The sequence below is a fragment of the Chenopodium album genome, chromosome 16 (genome assembly GCF_948465745.1).
Source record: "Chenopodium album chromosome 16, dcCheAlbu1.1, whole genome shotgun sequence".
In the NCBI taxonomy this organism is placed as follows: domain Eukaryota; kingdom Viridiplantae; phylum Streptophyta; class Magnoliopsida; order Caryophyllales; family Amaranthaceae; genus Chenopodium; species Chenopodium album.
Window position 1 is genome coordinate 42,187,507 of NC_137849.1, and position 20,925 is coordinate 42,208,431.

Consider the following 20,925-nt stretch of genomic DNA (forward strand, 5'->3'; position numbering starts at 1 on the left):
TCTCAAAAAAAAATTTAAATAAAATTAACCCCAATTTTTGGAGGGACACTCAAATAAACAATCTGATACTGTTAATAAAACCTTATAATTAAGGCGGCAATGTCAGTGAAGGCACGTGACCTCCACTCCTCCCTCCTTTTTTTCCTCCTTCATTCCAACAATCAAAATTTAACACAGACAAAACAACAGAGTCTTTTAGAGAGAGAAACTCAAACCAGAAGAGAGAGAAACTGAAGAACTACCAGCAGCTTGAAGCTGCAACAATGGTGGGAGGAAGCTCTACTTCTTCCAAATCTCCTCGTTCCACGTCACCTTTCCGATCAAAAAAAGGCTCTCCTTCGCCGTTTTCTTCGCCGGCGATTAAGAATGTCGCCGGACGTCCGGCGAGTCCGTCTTCGGAGCGACCTGAGTTTAGTAAACCTAAGGAGAATGTCACTGTTACTGTTCGATTTCGTCCTCTCAGGTTTATATTTTTGATTTTATTAATTTTTTTCTGGATTTTTTTTGAATTTTTTGATGTGATTTTTGGTTTTGTTGTTGTTGTTGTTGATGATGATAGTGCGAGAGAGATGAAGCAAGGAAATGAGATAGCTTGGTATGCGGATGGAGATTGTACTGTTCGGAATGAGGTTAACCCTAACATTGCTTATGCATTTGGTCAGTTCCTTTGCTCTTTTTGTTTTTGTTTTTTTTTTTTTTTTTTTCTAAAATTACTGTATGTAAAGTGAAATGTATAAAAATGTGACATGGTAACAATGTCACGAAGATACGTGTTCGCAATAGCACGTAGTGCTAAAATGAATGAGTAAATGGAGGATGAGGATCTTTGTGGACCGTGGAGGACCTTTTATGGAATGTATCTTGGTTCATGTAGACGACCCCGTAGTTTCGGGAATAAGGTTTTGGTATTGTACTATTGTTGTTGTTGTTGTTGTGGATAAATGTGTTATGTTGATGTGATGCAATGATTGAGATTTTTTTTAATGAAAAGTGCATATTTGCCTGAAATAAGGTGTATGTACACCAAAATAATTAATTCAAAAGAGGAAAATATCTTTTATGGAAAGTTTTTGTTTCCTTTTGTGTTTCTTATGGGGAGAGGAAGTTTTTAGTCTTCACTAGTTAGAGTTAAGGTTGTGTACGCCATTATGTTTACCAACTTGGCCGCGACGAGTAATTATTGGGTCGTACATTGTGTTTTGTGTTCACTTGTTAGAGGTTAAGGGCTCTATGGTGCCTTCTTATTATTTGTAAATGCAATCTTTTGGTTTGTGATTTTCTTGATTTTATTTAGTTGTTTGTATATGGTAAAAACTTTGAAATCCTGTATTTGATAGAAATTTATACCAACTATGTTGCTCGGACTCTTCATTTCACATCAAATGCCCATGTCGGACTCCGACTCTTGGACTTAATGACACTTTGATACTTCACTTTTAGTTCAAAATTATGGAGTTTTTTCTCAAATAGCTGAGTTGGTTGCTTGGACACATACCCATGTCGGACATGGTACCGGACTCCAAGTAACATAGTAAACCAAAAGTGTATTAGTTTTAGTCCTAGTTATAAAACTTTTTTCATATAAATGAAGGCTGCCTTGTCGATTTGAATCATTTGCTCTAGTGACTTTATTAATGTCCTATTGTGTTCATTATTAGAGGTATTTAGCGAATTTTGCTTTTCTTGATGTACTTTCTGAATATTCACCCTGTTTCCTCTAATTAAGGTGTATTAAAATGTAGTGCTGGTAAATTTCTGGATTTAGCTCTCAATTGCTGTAATTATGCTTGATGCAGATAGAGTATTTGGCCCTGCAACAACCACACGTCATGTATACGATATTGCTGCTCATCATGTTGTGAGTGGTGCTATGGAAGGAATAAATGGTAATTACTCGTTCTTTCTAAAATATGCTGTGAAAGTCAGCAAAATTGCCTGTTAGAGCAACCAAATGTTTTTCTTTTTTTCTTTTTAATGGCAAAGCAACAAAAGATTGCAACTACCCTTCCATTGAGGAACCATGGATACGCGAGTGATATGCTGTCTCTTCTTGTCTCATGCTTTCTTCCTGCTCCCAATTCCCTCAGCTTCTTCTCCACTGTGTGAAATTGCCCTCATGTTCTGGTTTATAATTTTGAATGTTCATGTTCCTCCTATGAAATTTTTGAGTTCTGGGGTCAATGTGAAGTTGCAATTTATGCATTCTGAACAATAATGTACGGAGTATTAGTCCATGATGTGAGTTGAATGCATAGTAGTTGGAATGTGGAATATGTTTCATGTTATGACTCTTAGCCTACAATGGCCTTGCTTTGTGCAGGTACTATTTTTGCATACGGAGTTACTAGTAGTGGGAAGACGCACACAATGCATGTAAGTGATATTTTCTTAGTTCACTAATTTTACTTCTCAGATCTTAATTGTTCCTTTACATCACTGTTATCCTTCTATTTTATCATTCGGATGAGGAGCATATGTTCCGATTTTGGGATCATGAATAACACATTGTAGTTCCTTTTGCACTTTTGGTTAATGTAATGATTCAATGTGATTTGAATTGTTCCAGGCATTAGTTTCCAATTGTGAAATTATGTGAATATATCAAAGTGAGTGATCTGTGTTTCAGTGCCTCCATAGTATTCAATGTTTCATCACATCGTAATAGTAAATGGATGAAATATGATATATAAGGGGGTGTGCAGATAATAAAGATCAGATTTTCTGTAAAATTGGATTACAAGACATGTCTGGTTCTTTACCCAGTCTTTGTCAGTGTTTATTCAAATACGATGATGTGTTGGATTTCTTAGCCCTTAGAAGTGCCTAAAAGAGGTCATTAAACTACTTTAAAGAATTTATCTCGAGTAGTTGTCTATTTTAAGTGTTGGGTATGTGCTCAATATGGGCATGGCTGGGCAGATATAACAGTTGGGTCTCTTGGGTTTAACTAAAATTTGTAGCAGATGTCCTTTACTAGTCTCCTACTCTCCTCAGGAGTTTATGATTTATTCACTTCAAGCAGGGCCCGACTTTGCCCTTAAAATTACTAAGTTTGATATATCCAAAGGTAAACTAACCACTATCTGAAGAAAAAATAACAATTAAGCTCTCATATAATACTAATTGAACCAACAGCCTAAATAATCACTAAAACAAGAAGGGCAGAGAAGTTTAAGGTATATTACCTTTATAGTAATCAACTAATAACCATTGATTGAATATAAGAAATAATAGCTTTTGCAAACAACGTACAGAGTAGTAAATAATACATACCCTAATACCCTTATGGAATTCGTTACATGAAAGGCTAAATATCTAATGTACTGTGATGGAAGGAATTTGAGATTTGGAGTTGTGGGGAAACAGCAAAGGAAGCTAAGCAATAATTACCGATTTACCATAAATTGTTAATGGAAGGTTAGTGAAACTAGAGGGCTTTTGGAAATCTAAAGATTAAAAAAAAAAAAAAAAGTATAGGGGTTTGTGATCTAGAATCGCAGAGATCTTGTCTCAATGTATAGAATACTTCATTTAACGAATTATTACTGGGCCATACGTAATTAGTTGATTACCAGTTGAAAGCTGCTACTTAATGATTCTGTATTAATAACTGAGGCCCGTCTATTTTAGGAGGCCCTGTGCTGCCACCCTGGCTACACCGGCCAAGAGCCAGCCTTGACTTCAAGCTGCTGAGCTGGGAACAGCAGGAAGTGTGGACAAAGATGCTGTTTTATTGTAAAAACAATTTCGTGTTCTTCAGCCTTGTGGAGTTGTGGTGTTAGGATTAGAACAAAATAGTAAGATGACTGAGGGCATAAATTAATCTGCAATCTGAATCAAGTGAGATTTGTCTTCCATTATATGTAGTTTCGTCTTCGGTAGAATTTCGCTCTTCACCAGTTAACCGTTAGAGGAATGGATACTTCAAATACTTGCTGTTTGTAAAATTACAAGTTGTGTGCATTCCTCTGTGTCTTATTCTTTAGGACACAGATAAATATAAAAGGTTTTGTTTGTTTGTTTATTAGTGTGTGTGTTTCCTTGTTAATTTTTGAATGAGAACTAAATTTTCTTTGGAGTTGGGACTTAAATTCCCAAACTCTAGAAGACCCGGAAAAACATAAAAATTTCATTTCTCTTATATGAACAAAAGGAAACATGCATACCTTTACACCAGAAAGCCTATAAAATAGAGAGTTTAGATGACTAGTTAGTTGTTCTGCTACATGGAGCAATTGGCTTTTGTAGTCAAGGACTTACCAAAATTTGGGGGCCATCTTCTAATAAACCATCTGATTATGTAAGTCTTTGAATTGTGTAGTATGATGCTCTTCGAGCTTGCATAAGTTGCTATGTTGATGCTGTGATTTTGATTACAGGGGCTGCATTAGCAGTGAAAGATGTCTTTGAAATCATACAGGAGGTACCTCATTATATATATAAAGCTTTACTCTTTATTTTCTGTATGTAAACTCACCATGGGTCATGCATTTCAGACACCTGGCAGGGAGTTTCTTCTTCGTGTTTCTTATCTGGAAATCTACAATGAGGTTAGTATTTCTCTAATAATCTTTTTGAATGGCTGAATTACTACAAAATCAACCTTGTAAGATACAAATGTCAGTAACTGTTGTTATAATAGCCGGTTGGTCATGTTGATGTTTAATCCTTGAATGAATTGATACAAAGAAATGAGTAATGAAAGATAGACAGATGAATTAGAAATAAGGGGTGTCTTTTATGGTGCTCCCTAAGTCCCTACCATTCTGTTTTGATTCAAACATTGCATAATGAAGATATGCAGGAAGAGTGCGTTCGGAATCCATGATAGAAGTATAAGAAGATACTGTCATATATGCCATTTAGCTTGTAAAATAACCCACCTCCTTCTGGGTTTTCTGTTGACTTTGAAACTCATATTTCCATAATATGCTAATATCTCTGAAAGTTTACATCCTTGTATTTATTTGAGGAGACCGAACACAAAAGTTGCTGCAATGGAAAAACATTGGTTGTTGAAGAATTACTATTGTTTTGTTCTTGGAAGTTCCCATTGAAAACAATCTCTATTCTGTTAATAACAAGTTCGCTGTTTTGAGCTGTGAGCATAAGCTCTTAATTAAGAGTCAGCCCTTTTGCAAGAATTGTTTAATGGGATTGGGATATCATCATTTAATTGTACTTTCTCAGTTCTTTGGTTTTGCAATGTTTTCCTTTTTAGAAAGTTTTAACATACTTGTAACATTACATTTTTTTTCGGATCTGGGTTGCCTTTATCCTCATCACATCTGTCCATATTTATCTCTCTATTTTTCTCCTCATCACATCATTGGTCTTTGGTCCCATCACATGTCGTCTTAAAATGTGTGTCTTCCCCAAATGTTGCAATTTAAAAGAATGGAGGAAGCACATAATTCCCTTCAGTTTTTTTTTTTTTTTTTTTTTTTTTAACATTTGTAATTGAGAAAAGTTTATGCATCGATATGAATAGTCTAGAAAATCAGAAATTTAGGCTTAACATCTCCTTTAATTTAGGGACATTATGTTGGGTGTTTTTGTCAATGATTTTGTATCGCTACCATTGAACTTGCTAAACTACCTCGTAAATTCTTTATGTTGCCCTTTTAGGTTATCAATGATTTGCTGGATCCAGCTGGACAGAGCTTACGAATTCGTGAAGATACTCAGGTACATGTGCTAATATTGAAGAGTTGAAACTGATTATGTTACTAGGATGAAAGGGACATGGAATGGTCTACTTTATGAACAAATCTATTTACAGTTGCAGAAGCTGAACAACGTGATGTTTTATTATAATAAATTACAGATACTTACTGCAGGATCTGAATTTAGAGTTTTGAGAATAGACAAGTGGGAGGATATGAGAGTTTTTTTTTTTGTTGTGGAAGAAATTAATATACGTTCCCTACTCTCTCTATTTTGAAGTGATAGATGAGAATACATTTTAGAGAGTGATGAAAAAAATGTGACCCAAGGTTTCAAAAAAAAAAAAAAAAAAAAAAAGTGACCTAAAATCATGTCCAAGTATGTTTGACCCTGTTGCCAAAAATAAAATAAAAAGTATGTTTGACCCCAGAATTAGTACAACGATTGTTACCAAATTCTAAATCGTTTACTTGTCTTCCAGAACCTACTCTTTCTAGCATAATACAGAATGAAATAATCATAGCTGATACATTGTTTGCATAAAAAATTTCTTTATCTTCAATAAATTTTATTAAGGGATCAACACAAGTGTCAATAGCACGGTTCTGATTATAAAAGAATAAGTGCCAAACTAATAAACTGTTCTATTTGCTCTGGATGTTCAAATATGTAGTGTTTCTTCCCATTGTTGTCTTGATGATATGCAGGCTATAACTTTTGCAGGGAACTTACATCGAAGGAATTAAAGATGAAGTTGTACTCTCACCCGCTCATGCATTATCCTTGATTGCTACTGGTGAAGGTACGCTTGAGTTGTATTTCAGTATCTTCTGTTGAAAAGGTAAGCTTAGATGGTTGCTTTCTGAACGTGTTTACTCCCTGAGGGCTGTTTCTTTCATGTACTTTACATAAGCGTTCTTAATGTTAATAATATATGTCAATATATGTCCTTTATGTTCGTGGATTTTATTCCCCCTAATTTTATTGCTGCTGTAATGTTGTCAATAGTTGGCTTTTTTCAAGATTCACAATCAAGCCCCCGATTAATCATCTGAATGGTTTTATTTCTACTATTTCCAGCGCATAGACATGTTGGCTCCAACAACTTCAATCTACTTAGCAGTCGAAGTCACACCATTTTCACTTTGGTAAGTGTATCTTTTATGCAAATAGGTTTCTGGCATGCATGCCCGGTATCATTCTTGATCTGCCAATAGGTATGTGGTTGAGGGATCTTGCCTTTCAGCAATAAGAGAAAAGTTTGGTACATCATAGGTCCTCCATACTCTGCCAATGCTAGGATGGTTGGGACCCTTTGTAGATGTATTTGTGGTATGGAGGTGATTTTTTCTTGACAGCAAACAACAATGCAACACCCAAGGAATTATTATGGAAGTTTAATTTTCTGCTTAGGCTTTGTTCAAAACCATGTAAATAAAGCAAATTTCAGGAAAAAATTATTGAGATAAGGGCTTCCAATTTCCAATCAACTTATTAGTGATGCAACTACAAAGTCTTACTTTCTCTGTTATATTTAGAGGCTACGTTATAAGAATGTTAAGCAAACAACTGAGTAAACAAATCAACACTATAGTGCTACCTGACTAGGCCTTCCTCTGTTATGTTGTTGCTCATTCCTAGCAGACATTCCTGTGGTGTGTGATACCCCCTTCCGTCTTTTTGCCTTCTTCGTTCTGAACTTTTTCTAATCTGTCCAAGTTAGACCATAGTAGTATAGTACACATAAGGCTTGATCCAACAGGGTGGAATAACCCAGAAATGATTTATAGCAGCGTTTGGAAGTGGATTTACTCACTTAGGCCCTGTTCTTTAGAGCTGCTCTGCTCTGCTTTGCTCTGCTGAAATCTGCTCTGCTTTGCTTTGCTCTGCTCTGCTCTGCTGAAATCTGCTCTGCTCTGCTTCAATCTGCTCTGCTCTGCTCTGCTCTGCCCTGCTCTGCTCTGCTTAAAATTAATACTTAATATTGAATTATTATAATAATAATGTATATTTAATAATAATAATAATAAATAATTAATACTTAATGATAATAATAATTAATATTTAATAATAATAATAAATAAATAATATTTAATAATAATAATATATAATTAATATTTAATAATAATAATATATAAATAATATTTAATAATAATAATAAATATTTAATAATAATAATATATAATTAATATTTAATAATAATAATATATAAACTCCGCCAGTGGGTTTCCCGCTGCCAGTCCCAAGCCTGGATAAAGGAGGAGGGTTACGGTAGGCCAGTGACAGCCAGTATAAAACTTCGTCACATCCCATGACATGAGCCAAACAGATATTTTCGTGGGGGCGTTCCCTACTCAGCGACGCGCTGCACTTCCTAGACCCGGGTGTAGTGATAAGTATGCAAGGGTTGCTAGGTCGTCGCCCAGAAGCGACGCGCCACATTGCCCGAGTGTGGTGTCAAATGAGCAAGGGCGTGCCATTGGGGCGTTCCCTACTGAGCGACGCGCTGCACTTCCCAGACCCGGGTGCAGTGATAAGTATGTAAGGGTTGCTAGGTCGTCGCCCAGAAGCGACGCGCCATATTGCCCAATTGTGGTGTCAAATAATCAAGGACTTGGAGTTGGGATCAGGAGGGAGCGTGGGAGAAAAGCATTTAGTTTGCGGATTGGTTCTTGGAATGTGGGGTCTCTTACGGGAAAATCAGCAGAATTGGTAGAAGTAATGAAAAGACGACGCGTGAACATCATGTGCCTCCAAGAGACAAGATGGACAGGAGAAGGAGCTCGAGGCTTGGTTTTGGGGTATAAGGTATGGTATGTTGGGCAAGAAACGAGCCACAGAACAAGGAATGGTGGAGCTAGGAACGGAGTTGGTGTGGTTCTCGATGAGAGGTTGGCAAAAGAGGTGATCGAGGTCTATCGGAAGAACGATAGGTTGATAAGGCTGAAGTTGCTATGTGGCAAGGAGATTGTGAATGTTATCAGTGCTTATGCTCCCCAAGTGGGTTTAGATGCAGAAGAGAAACGACAATTTTGGGAGGACCTAGACGAGGTGGTGCAGGGTGTCCACCACTCAGAGAAGTTATATATTGGAGGGGATCTAAATGGGCACGTTGGGGCGAGCCGAGATGGCTATGAGAGTGTCCATGGAGGCTTTGGGTATGGGCAGAGGGACGCCGGTGGTGAAGCTATTATGGATTTTGCCCAATCATATGATTTAATTTTGGCTAATACTTGGTTTAAGAAGAGGGATTCACACTTGATAACTTTTCGGAATGGAGCAAATGCAACTCAAATAGACTTCCTGCTCACAAGGAGCATAGATAGACAAAGTTGCATAAACTGTAAGGTTATCCCAGGGGAGAGTGTGGTCACCCAACACCGGCTATTGGTAATGACTATTCGTCTGAAAGAGAAGGCGAAGAAAAAAGTTAGACAAGAAGAACCAAGGATAAGATGGTGGACCCTAAGGGATGCAAAAGCTAAGGTTTTTACAGAAAAGGTAATTGAAGAAGCGGATTGGGATGGAGAGGTGGATCCGGACATGACCTGGTTACGAATGAAGAACTGTTTCCTAAGAGTGGCCAAAGAGGTCTTAGGGGAAGTAAGGGGAAGAACTTCGGTACAGAGAGATACTTCGTGGTGGAATGAAGAGGTGAAAGCAGTAATTAAGCAAAAAAGGGAATGCTATCAAGCCTTAGGAAAATGTAGGAGTGATGAAACCTTTGCAGCGTATAAGGAGGCTAAGAGCAAGGCAAAGGCAGCTGTTCGCCAAGCAAAAGAAAAGGCATATCAGGAGGTTTATGAAAAGCTTGATTCCAAGGAGGGAGAAAGGATCATTTATAAGATGGCAAAGAGAAGACAAGAGGCAAGGAAGGATATTGGCATGGTGAAGTGTGTCAAAGATAAGAACCAAATGGTCCTAGTGCAAGAGGAGGGCATCAAGGACAGGTGGAAGGGGTACTTCGATGAATTATTTAATGGAAGTAATGGAGTTGTGATAGGAGATACCTCTATGAGTGATGAAGAAATCAACATGGAGTATGTGCGAAGGATTAGGAGAGTAGAGGTGGAGATTGCACTGAGGAAGATGAAACCTAAGAAGGCGGTTGGCCCTGATGGGGTACCGATAGAGGTGTGGAGGTGTTTGGGTAAGATTGGTATTGATTGGTTAACAAACCTTTTCAACAAGATATGGACGGCTACAAGGATCCCACAAGATTGGAGGAAGAGCACCTTGGTCCCGGTTTATAAAAACAAAGGAGACGCTCAAGATTGTTCTAACTATCGAGGAATTAAGCTTATGAGCCATACTATGAAGTTGTGGGAAAGGGTGATTGAACAAAGGTTGAGGGCATGCACAAGCATTTCAGATAACCAATTTGGTTTTATGCCTGGGAGATCTACTATGGAGGCAATCCATTTGATAAGACAAATGATGGAGTTTTATAGGGTAAAGAAGAAAGATCTTCATATGGTCTTTATTGATTTAGAGAAGGCATATGACAAGGTGCCAAGAGAGATACTTTGGTGGGCAATGTTGAAGAAAGGTATCCCACGAAGGTATGTAGACCTAGTTAAGGATATGTATCGGGATGTGTCAACAAATGTGAGGACATGCGGAGGGTTGACAAAAGATTTCCCTATTACAATCGGATTGCATCAAGGGTCTGCATTAAGCCCTTTTCTTTTTGCAACGGTTCTAGACGAATTAACTAGACCAATTCAAGATGAGGTTCCATGGTGTATGCTGTTCGCAGATGATATCGTTTTGGTGGATGAGACTAAGGATGGGGTTAATGTCAAGTTGGAGCAATGGAGGCAAAGGTTGGAATCTAGAGGGTTTAAGCTAAGTCGGAGTAAGACTGAATATTTGGTATGTCGTTTTGGCACTCAGAGGGGGACAAGCAATGAAGTGGTGAGTTTGGATGGAAAGGATTTGACCATGAGTGAATGTTTTAAGTACCTAGGGTCGATCATCCAGAAGAATGGTGACATTGATCAAGACGTGACCCACAGGATTAAGTCAGGGTGGCTTAAATGGAGAGCGGCCACGGGAGTGCTATGCGACCGCAGCATTCCCTTAAAGTTGAAGGGAAAATTCTACAGGACTGCCATAAGACCAGTGTTGCTCTATGGTACAGAATGTTGGGCTTCTAAGAAAGAGCATATTAAAAAGATGGAGGTTACGGAAATGCGCATGTTAAGGTGGATGTGTGGAAACACTTTAAGAGATAGAATCAGAAATGAGGTTATTCGCAAGAAAGTAGGTGTGGCGGGCATTGTAGATAAATTAAGGGAAAATCGTCTGCGTTGGTTTGGACATGTAAGACGGAGACCCGAGGGTGCACCGGTGCGAAGAGTGGAAGAGTGGGACCATGGAGGGATTAAACGAGGAAGAGGGAGACCAAAGATGACTTGGTTGGAAGGAGTGAGGAAGGATATGAAGTGCATGGATTTACGTGAGGATGAAGTTTTGGATCGTAAGGGATGGAGGAGAAAGATTTATGTTGATGACTACACGGAATAATCAAATTTGGTTCATGTTAGCCGACCCCACTTTTGGGATTAAGGCTTTGATTGATTGATTGATTTTGAATAATATATAAATAATATTTAATAATAATAATAATATATAATTAATATTTAATAATAATAATAATATATAATTAATATTTAATAATAATAATATATAATATTTAATAATAATAATATATAATATTTAATAATAATAATATTATTAAATATTAATATTTAATAATAATAATTAATATTTAATAATAATAATATTAATAATAATATAATTAATATTTAATAATAATAATATTAATAATAACATAATTAATATTTGATAATAATAATATTAATAATAATATAATTAATATTTAATAATATAAATATTATTAATTATAATTAATATTTAATAATAAAATTTAATGATTATAATAGTAGTAGTAGTAGTAGTAGTAGTAGCAGCAGCAGCAGCAGCAGTAGTAATAATAATAATTGTAGTAATAATAATAATAATAATACTAATAATACTAATAATAGTAAAAATAATAATAATAATAATAATAATAATAATAATAATAATAATAATAGTAATAATAATATTAGTAATTATAATAATATTAGTAATAATAATAATATGAATATTAATGAAATCTGCTCTGCTCGGCTCTGCTTTGCTCTGCTCTGCTCTGCTTCAATCTGCTTTGCTCTGCTGAAATCTGCTCTGCTCTGCTCTGCTTTGCTCTGCTCTGCTGAAATCTGCTCTGCTCTGCCCAGAAGCTCAAAAGAACAGGGCCTTAGTGACTTTGTTACAATATACTGCTTTGTTCTGGCTCAGGAGTCAGAACCATATATGATGGGAAAACCCTTCAATTTGGATCAATCCCTGGACACTCCTGCAGATTTCTTTTTGTCCTCAGAGCTCTGAGTATTGAGTTCTGAGATGCATTGCAACTTGATACTGTTGCTAGTGGTGAATGATGTTGAGTTTTGAACTCAAATTTAAATATATTAACTTGGTTGTCTCTGTGAAAGTAGGCTGTTGTTTTAAAACTCTGTTTTTGCAACGAAGAGCGCTCCTCCCAAGTAATTCAAGGAAACAAGAAGAAATAGGCAGAAGACAGAAGATTTGATTACTAGCCAAAGGCTTGAAGAGTTCTCTACAGCACTAAGAATACTACTAGGCTATTACAAATTACTTTTCTCCATAATTGTTTCCTTCCCCTTCTCTAGCTATTTAACTATCTTGTTACAAGCTACATGTGACAAGCTTTAATTACTAATAACACTAATTTTGTCTTCTTGCCTTGGAGCCAAAATAAACTCTGAAAAGTGATTCTCTGTTCTGATTACTTGTCCCCTGCTACTAGCTGTTGTTGTTGCTTGTCTTGCGGTGTGCTTGGTTTGATTGTGTTGCTTGTGCCCTCCTGAATTGGCTGCTTTCTCCTGTGGTAAGTATGCACAATAGGCGGCCTTGATTGGTTCGTTACAGTTTTCCCTTCATGTTCTTGACTCAAATATGTCATTAAAAGTAAGGGGTCAAGGATAGATAATTTGCCATGTACCTGTTAATTCAAGAATTGGAAGTTATAGCTGTAACTCGTAAAGTTTTGTTTGCTAAAGATTGTGAAATAAAGCCTTCTACCTTTCACAAACATTGGCTACTAATTCAAGGTGAGTTTGTACTGTCCATTGTACAAGTTATTTACCTTGAGTATTGTGGCCATAATGGAATTTTTCTCAGTTTTGAATTTTCTTGCGTAATGTTTTGTTAACATTTCAATTTTTTCATAAGATCATTGACAAAATTGATGGCCTTTCAGACCATTGAAAGCAGTCCACATGGTCAAAGTCAAGGGGAAGAAGACGTATCATTGTCTCAATTGGCAAGTCTTTCTATATATATCATTGTTCAATAAGATACATTATTTAAGTTTTATATCTAGATATTTAGTCACTTTTTAACCCTTTTTTTTCTCTTTTTTTTTTTAAAAAAAACTTTTCTCTATCTTTACAGCATTTGATTGATCTTGCTGGGTCTGAAAGTTCGAAGATTGAAACAAATGGATTACGTAGAAAAGAAGGCTCATACATAAATAAAAGTTTGCTAACTCTTGGCACTGTAAGTGGTTTCTTTGCCTTTAAGAAGCAAGATATTTATGTAATCATCCAAATAACTAGTTTAATTGATCATTGATTTGTTGTCTGATGGGAAACCTACCCCCCATGCTGGCAACTTAATGAGACTCTTTCCATGCAAGTCAAAAGGTGGGGAACATAGATAAAGAACTCTAGTTGGACATCCTGTAATTATTCTTCATACTTAATACTGTATATTTTTTCTGGTTTGACATGGCAAGTTCAGATCTAATAGTTTTTCTTACATGATTGCTTGTGATATGCTGTCAATGATTATTATTTGCTATTGTAGTTTAAATTTTTGTTAATGAATCTTCTGTATCATTGCAGGTAATCTCTAAGCTAACTGATGGTAAGGCATCTCATATTCCTTACCGTGATTCAAAGCTCACCCGTTTGTTGCAGTCCTCTCTCAGTGGCCATGGACGAATCTCTGTGAGTTAATTTCAAAATCACTGAGTATTGAGGCTGCTTTCACCTAAAAATTGATTTTCTTATTTTGTTGACAATTGTTCATGTGCTTAATCTTATTGTAGCTTATCTGCACTGTGACTCCTGCCTCTGGCCACAGTGAAGAAACTCACAATACTTTGAAGTTTGCGCACAGGAGTAAGCATGTAGAAATTAAGGCTTCTCAAAATAAGGTAACCTTGGGAGAGCTTCTGTTATGTATTTCTTACGTGCTGTCATATAAATATCACTACATTATTAATGCTTGTTTGTCATTGACATTTATTTTTGGTAGATATTGGACGAAAAATCCCTCATTAAGAAGTACCAAAAAGAAATTTTAAGTCTAAAGCAAGAGCTTCAGACACTAAAGCATGGCATACCAGAGGATACATGTGTGAATGTGTCCACGCCAGAAGATTTGGTTAGCCTAAAGCTGCAGGTACATGCCACTGGACTTATGTATGTTCAACAGTTTAACAAGGATATTGTACTGATTAATAACCTTTTTTATCACTCAGAAAACAATTAAGGTCAAAGGGCTGATTCTCATACATCAGTCCCTAACTTGTGTATATTTGTGTTCTTGCCCGGCTTTCTTTTGGTCATCACATAACTTTCATGTTATATTTGTTTTTGCTTTTAGGGATTTCACCTATTCTATAACTCCTTAAGACTTTTATGGTTCTTTGTAAACTTCAGTATGCTTAATCTTATCTCATAAGTCACAACTCTCTCTTTTATAGTTTTATGTGTGTTTTTGTGATGGTTTCAGCCAACTTTGAAAACCTTCTTTCCATATAGACAATCATGATGGTATTAATCTACTCCTAAAAAAGAAAGAAAAAACTTAGACGGTGATGCAATGTTTATGTTTATGTTTATGAATTGTGATTGAGGCTAGAGTGTTCATATAGCATGAGGAATTTTGACAATCAATTCAGAACCCTTAGAGCTTCAATATTCACGTACTAAAATGTCAAAAAAATTTGCTTAACTCAATTCTTTCTTTTCCTCTCATGGATAGTGATGATATTAGCTCTGTCACATTTGCCGATATCTCATTTGGAGTGCAATTTTAGAGTTTAAAGTTATAGTTATATGCTAACTGAATCAAACTTAAAACTGTTCATGCTGTACGCATATACAGGCTTGACTACTGTTAGTCATTAGTTGCATGATTGGTTTAATGTGGGGAGGAAGTTTCTCTTGTAATCTTAATAATTTGATTGACAATTTTGTATATGTGTTTTTATATAGTGAACAGTGTTGTATATGTGCAGAAAAGCATGGGAAATCTTGTTTTATGCTTTCTTTCGAATAATTTCCCCATGTATTCTAACTTTCTCCCTCTCTCCTATAAAAATGTTTCTAAAGCTGGAAGCAGGCCAGGCTCAGGCTCAGTTGCAGTCTAGCACAGAGGAGGAGGAGCAAGCTAAAGCAGCTCTTACAGGAAGAATTCAACGGCTCACAAAATTAATTTTGGTTTCAACAAGAAATACTCCGGGAACAACACATGTCCCTCAAAAGTCTGTCTATACAAGAAGGCATTCCTTTGGTGAAGAGGAGGTGCTTGATTCAGCACTAAACTTCTCTATTCTAAAATTCTGAATCAGTTACTTTAACTCTTATTATAATTTTGTAAGTCTTGAACTGGATGCAGCTTGCACATTTACCAGATAGGACAAGGGAGAATGCAATTTGTTGCGATGATTCTGGTGGTGGAAGTCTGGATCCCGAGGTTCCGATTGATGGCTGTGCCAATCCAACCAATCTACATGAGATTGTTAAGGATTACAAGAAGAGTAAAAGAAAAGGAATGCTTGGATGGTTTAAGTCAAGAGTAATTATTTCTCCCAGCTTTTTCTCAGAAATTTCATTTCTTGATTGGCACGGCCACATGAATATGAGAACTATGCTTTTATGTAACTATTGAAACACTTGCAGAATCTGTTATATATTGGAATTACAGTTTTCTTTCTTTCTTTGCTTCTTCATTCATTCTTAATCTCCTCTTCTAGTCTATTTGGTGTTATCCTCAGTGTTTACAAACGTGCTTAACACTTATGTCTGGATCTGTTCTGCTAAATGCTACTACTTATTGCAGTGTGAAAATCAAAATAGCTGCAATTGGATTGTTCAATTTGATGAGTTCTGTTTTGTTAAAAGAAAAATGATGTCAAATGAGAATCTCTGCAATGTTGAGTAAGTGATTGCAGGGATGGAAATGGATCTAAGACTTGACCTAGAACTGTTTGGATCCAAGATCCTAACCCTACCCATAGACAAACTAAGCTTTATTATTTTAATTTTTTTAATTTTTGTATACTTAATAGAACATTTTATTTAGCTTTACGAAATATGGCACTTAACTTGCAAAATTGAACATATATCCTGCCTGACATCTCTCCTTGTCAACTGTTGTCACTCTAGAGTGTTTATATATTATTCTTTAATCATCTCACACTATTTACTTCTATGCTCCACTCTTAAGATTCCAACATTAACTTAGTGTTTTTGATAGTTAGCAAATTATTGAGACCCATTGATAGTAGATGGGTACTAAGAGGTTAGAAGTATAACTTATAGAATTTGGGACATTTCATCTTTCAAAGTATCCTTAAAACATTTTTTTTAATGTATTTGCATTTGCTGCGTAGGTGTATATATGATTTTATCCAAAAAAAATCCAGAAAAAATATCAACAACGTGCATACAAATGAAAATTAGATTCTTAATTTGAAGAAGATTTCCCTTAGAAGTTTTTCTGGTTCTTTGTTCCACATGCACCACCATGTTTCCTAAAGGGACCAACTTCTGCACTATAATGATTCAATTCTTCTTCATATTTCTTTGTAAGACATTGGCACTGCACATTGTAAAACTTGTGGGAATAAACCAACATGAATGGCTTTTTAAAATTCGTTTGATATATTTTTGGACTCTATTATTTTTAATCATATTTAGGTTCCAGCAATAACTTCATGCATTTTTTGTGCAGAAGCCTGAGCTTGTTGGCGGATTGTCTCCAGTTGCCACTGATGATGGTCAGAGTTCAACTAGTGGATCTCCTGCAACTGCTTCCAGATCCTCACAAAATAGAGTAATGACTTCTGATGTAAAAGAAAAACAGAGGAAATTAGTCAATAGGAAGCAGGGTGATCTTCCTGCTACGAACTCGTCTCCAGAAAAGGGCCAAACTGATGAATTCCTCAGTACTGGAATAGAGCTTTCTCATATTAACTTGGTGAGAAATCATCTAGTTCTTTTAAGTACTGTTGTTTTTGTTGGCTTTGTTTGTCCTACCTTAACAGATGTTTTTTTTTGGAAGAAACACCGTAACAGATTTGAATTACCATTTTGGTATGGTGGTAGAAAGAGCTTAAACATCCACATTACCTTTTGGGGTTCAAGGTTCTTAAACATTTTGGTTTATAAGTGAGCCTAAAGTTCTTTCTGGGGTGGATGCCGGATGGATGTTTAGCCCTTATATATTTATTTACCACTAACACTTACTTCCAGTTATCTGCAAGTTAACTGTCTATTCAAAGCTTTAAAGTTATACGAAGTGTAAATTATCATCAGCTTGAGTTGTAATAAAATTACTTTTGCTGATAGCTGACTCACTCAATACTGGCCTAATAGACATCTTTGGGTGTTACCTTTCATCACGCCATTCCTTCTAAATATGCATTTTGCAGACTGGAACAACAATTATTGATCAGCTGGATGTCCTTCAAGAGCAAGTAAAATTGCTTGCTGAAGAGGTTGCACAGTGTACCTACTCTCTCAAAAGACTATCAGGGGAAGCGATTAACAGCCCAGAAAATTCTCGTGATGAGGTATAGTTTGTGACCTCTTGCACCAGCTAGATCAGGATTTTAAATCTTAAACAATAAAAAGAATGATGGTTGTAATGTTGTATTTGTATCTTATCGGTATGTGATTAATAAAGGTATTTACATTACAGGAGCAAATATGGAAGTTGAAGAATGAAATCACTGAAAAAAAGCTGCAAATACATCAGCTTGAGCAGTGCATAATAGTATCACTGGAAGCAGCTCCACAAAATGTGCCTAGGTCTGAGCTGTCCCAGGTATTGATTATACTTCCTCCGTTCTCATTTACTTGCAATGATTTGACTTTCACTTTTGGCAATGCATATCTTCAACTACTAAAATCATGTCATTAAGTAAAAATTATAAATTTCTTCAAAAAAAAAAAAGTAAAAATTATAAATTGTTGATAGTTTGAAAATATACATTGAGATGAGTCTAACAAGATCCCACTTGATTATACCTTGCCTTACATATCAATCGCTAAAGATGGTCTAACTGAAATTGTCAATAGTGGCAAATGTCAACAATTTGCTAGTAAACAGAATGCGTATAATGATATGCCTTCTTATTAGAAATGGTTCCCAAAGGACTGATAACTATGACCCATAAGAAGCAATTATATTAATTGAAGGAAGACTTATTTTGTTAAAAAACAGTAAGAAATCAAGTGGTATGGTCCAACCAAATCATCAATTTAGTGCCTCTCACAAGGCTATTAGCTGTAGTGATGTATAAAGGAACACATATTTATATCCTTACACCTGCTCACACCCTAGATAAGAGAATCAGTAATTCATGCACTTGACAACTGAGTGTTGAGTCTTTCCAGTGGCTGCCTAGCTGTGAAGTAGATGATCAAAACAAATCATAAGAAATTATGATCTGCATTTTCCTCGCTCTTTTTCTATCATTTCTAGTAAACACGCATAATAAGTCAATTATGATGAATCTGCTGCCAATCTTCTAGTCATGAATAATTAATTACTGTGCACTTGTGTAACTTGTCTATCAACTTGACTATACCTTTACTACGGGTTGGCATTATAAGTCAATTATGATGAATCTGCTGCTGTGTGCTTAAGAACTATGTCGTCAATTGTCAAATATGTATGCCAATTGGTACTACGTTAACCTGATACCCCTGGTTTACAAAAAGAGAGTACATGATCAATTTTTGAGTATATGGCTGTTTTTTTTTTAATCGATGGAGCTATTACTTTCACAAATTCACATCATTGCTTTCTCATGTAGGCTTTAGCTAAGATTGCTACTCAGCTGAGTGAGAAAACTTTTGAACTTGAGGTTGGTTTGATTCATCTAGTTTTATATTTTTAATCATTCTTTAATTTTTTTTTATTTATTATTAGGTCCTCCTTTTCTTCTCTCCTTTAGGGTAAGTAACAATAAACCATAATGATATTTTATTGATGGTTTTCTGTGGTTGTTTTCTCAGATCAATTCAGTGGATAAAAGGATTCTTCGGGAACAGTTACAAATGAAGGTAATTATCGTGCAATTTTTATAATCTTTCTGCAAATCTAATTAGCCTGCTGAGAAATCTCCATGATTTATTAGATCTCAGAGAATGCTGAGATGCAAAAAGCCATCCTTCTACTAAGACAGCAACTTAGCACATCGTCAAATATTTGTTCCATCTATCCTGAAGGACAAAATCAGTCTGCTATGCTCAATGCTTCTGCTTTAGATTCTAATCCTATCAATTTAGATGAGAGAAACAAAGGAGGGAAGGATTCACCTCTTGATGCAACTACACCTACTAGTGTGATAAGTTTGAATCGGTTCTTTGGTCAGGATGATTCAAAAGATTGCAAGAATGCTACAAACTCAAATTTACAGGTAATTATGCTGGTTACTTTTTCTGTTTTTTGAATTTATAAGCCCATCTTATTGATTTTTCTCAAATGACATTCACTAGGACCAAAAGAGCTACTTTCTGTCTGAAAGAGAGAGAGAGAGAGGAGCTATTAAAGTTATTGTTTAGATGGTCACTTAGATTGTTGTTTTGCTTCTTAGATTTCCAATATTGAGAATCTCAAGCAAGAGAATGCAAGATTAGCTGAAGAAAAAGTTGGACTGGAAATTCATAGCCAAAAACTGGCAGAAGAGGCTTCATATGCAAAAGAACTGGCTGCAGCTGCAGCAATTGAGCTTCAACATTTGACAGAAGAAGTTACTAGGCTGTCATATCAGAATGCGGAGCTGATTGGTGAGCTGGGTTCCACAAAAGAGGTCAATTCTGGTTCTGGTTGTTGTCAACCTTTGTGTGATGTGAATAAAAACAATAGTAGTTATGCTGACATTGATGCAAGCTCAAGGAAACTAGAATATGAACAGTTGGTTGAGTACTTGCAGAATGAGCTTCATACTAGATATCAAAGAGAATCCATGCTAGAAGCTGCTTTATCTGAAAAAGAGCAAGTAGAGCGTGAGCTAAATAAACAGCTTAGCGAGGCAAAGAGACACGAAGAAGTTTAGCGAGTGACTTGGAAAATTTGTGGGTTCTCATAGAAAACATGAGGAAAACTGGCATAGAAACTGATGATGTCTTATCTCACAAGATTGGTACATCTAATTATAGATCAGCTGAGGTTCCAGTTGGAATTTCCTCAAAGGGCAGCTTATTATCAGCAGGAAGTCAATTGTCTAGAAATTTGGACAAGATAAGCTCAGCTGGTGCCAGCAATTTGAAAGATATAGAAACGCCCAAAGAGCTAGAGAAGCTTATTTCAAGACTGAAGGCATGTAAACAATGACTAGATTCTTCAAGATTATTTGATCTTAATCTGAATTGACCTTGAATGTGATAAATGTAAAAAAATCCATATCCTTAATCACATCAATATTCTCTGTGTATAAACTTTTGTCAGATAATGCATATTCAATATTTTTTCCCAATCTCTTAAAAGTGCCTTATGACTTTTGTATCTTGATGAACTTTGTTACTCCTTTATAGGGCTTGTGATTGTTCAATATTTGCATTTTGTTCTCTGTATGATCCAGTTTATTCCTCATTAAGTCTAACCTCCTTCTGCAGTCTGCACCACATTATTGTATTCTTTGATTAAATTTCTTAGAAACTTGTCCCAATATCTGGGCAGAGCATTGCTTTGTTGCTCTAGTGCATTATATTTGCTATCTGGATTTAGTATGTACGTCACTACGTTGTGCAGGTTGAAGGGTCGTGCTCTATATTTTCTTTATTTTATCTTTTCTATTTAATCAAGTACCATGTACTCTCTGTTGTAGGATGTCTTATACTGTTAACTTATATCTTGATTTGGTACATGTTTTCAGCCATC

General features: G+C 35.9%; 1 pseudogene across 1 annotated transcript; it reads left to right on the top strand.

Moving 5' to 3' along the window:
* The first annotated feature begins 161 nt into the window (after positions 1–161).
* LOC145584336 (kinesin-like protein KIN-7C, mitochondrial) lies at positions 162–20,539 on the top strand (annotated as a pseudogene). Its single transcript, XR_014100346.1, has 23 exons — positions 162–463; positions 560–657; positions 1,797–1,886; positions 2,321–2,373; positions 4,322–4,423; positions 4,497–4,550; positions 5,629–5,688; positions 6,391–6,469; positions 6,748–6,815; positions 13,001–13,063; positions 13,195–13,299; positions 13,647–13,751; positions 13,853–13,960; positions 14,062–14,208; positions 15,144–15,335; positions 15,430–15,609; positions 16,768–17,013; positions 17,468–17,608; positions 17,737–17,862; positions 18,857–18,907; positions 19,059–19,106; positions 19,181–19,462; positions 19,640–20,539. The product of XR_014100346.1 is annotated as a kinesin-like protein KIN-7C, mitochondrial (transcript).
* Positions 20,540–20,925: the final 386 nt, after the last annotated feature.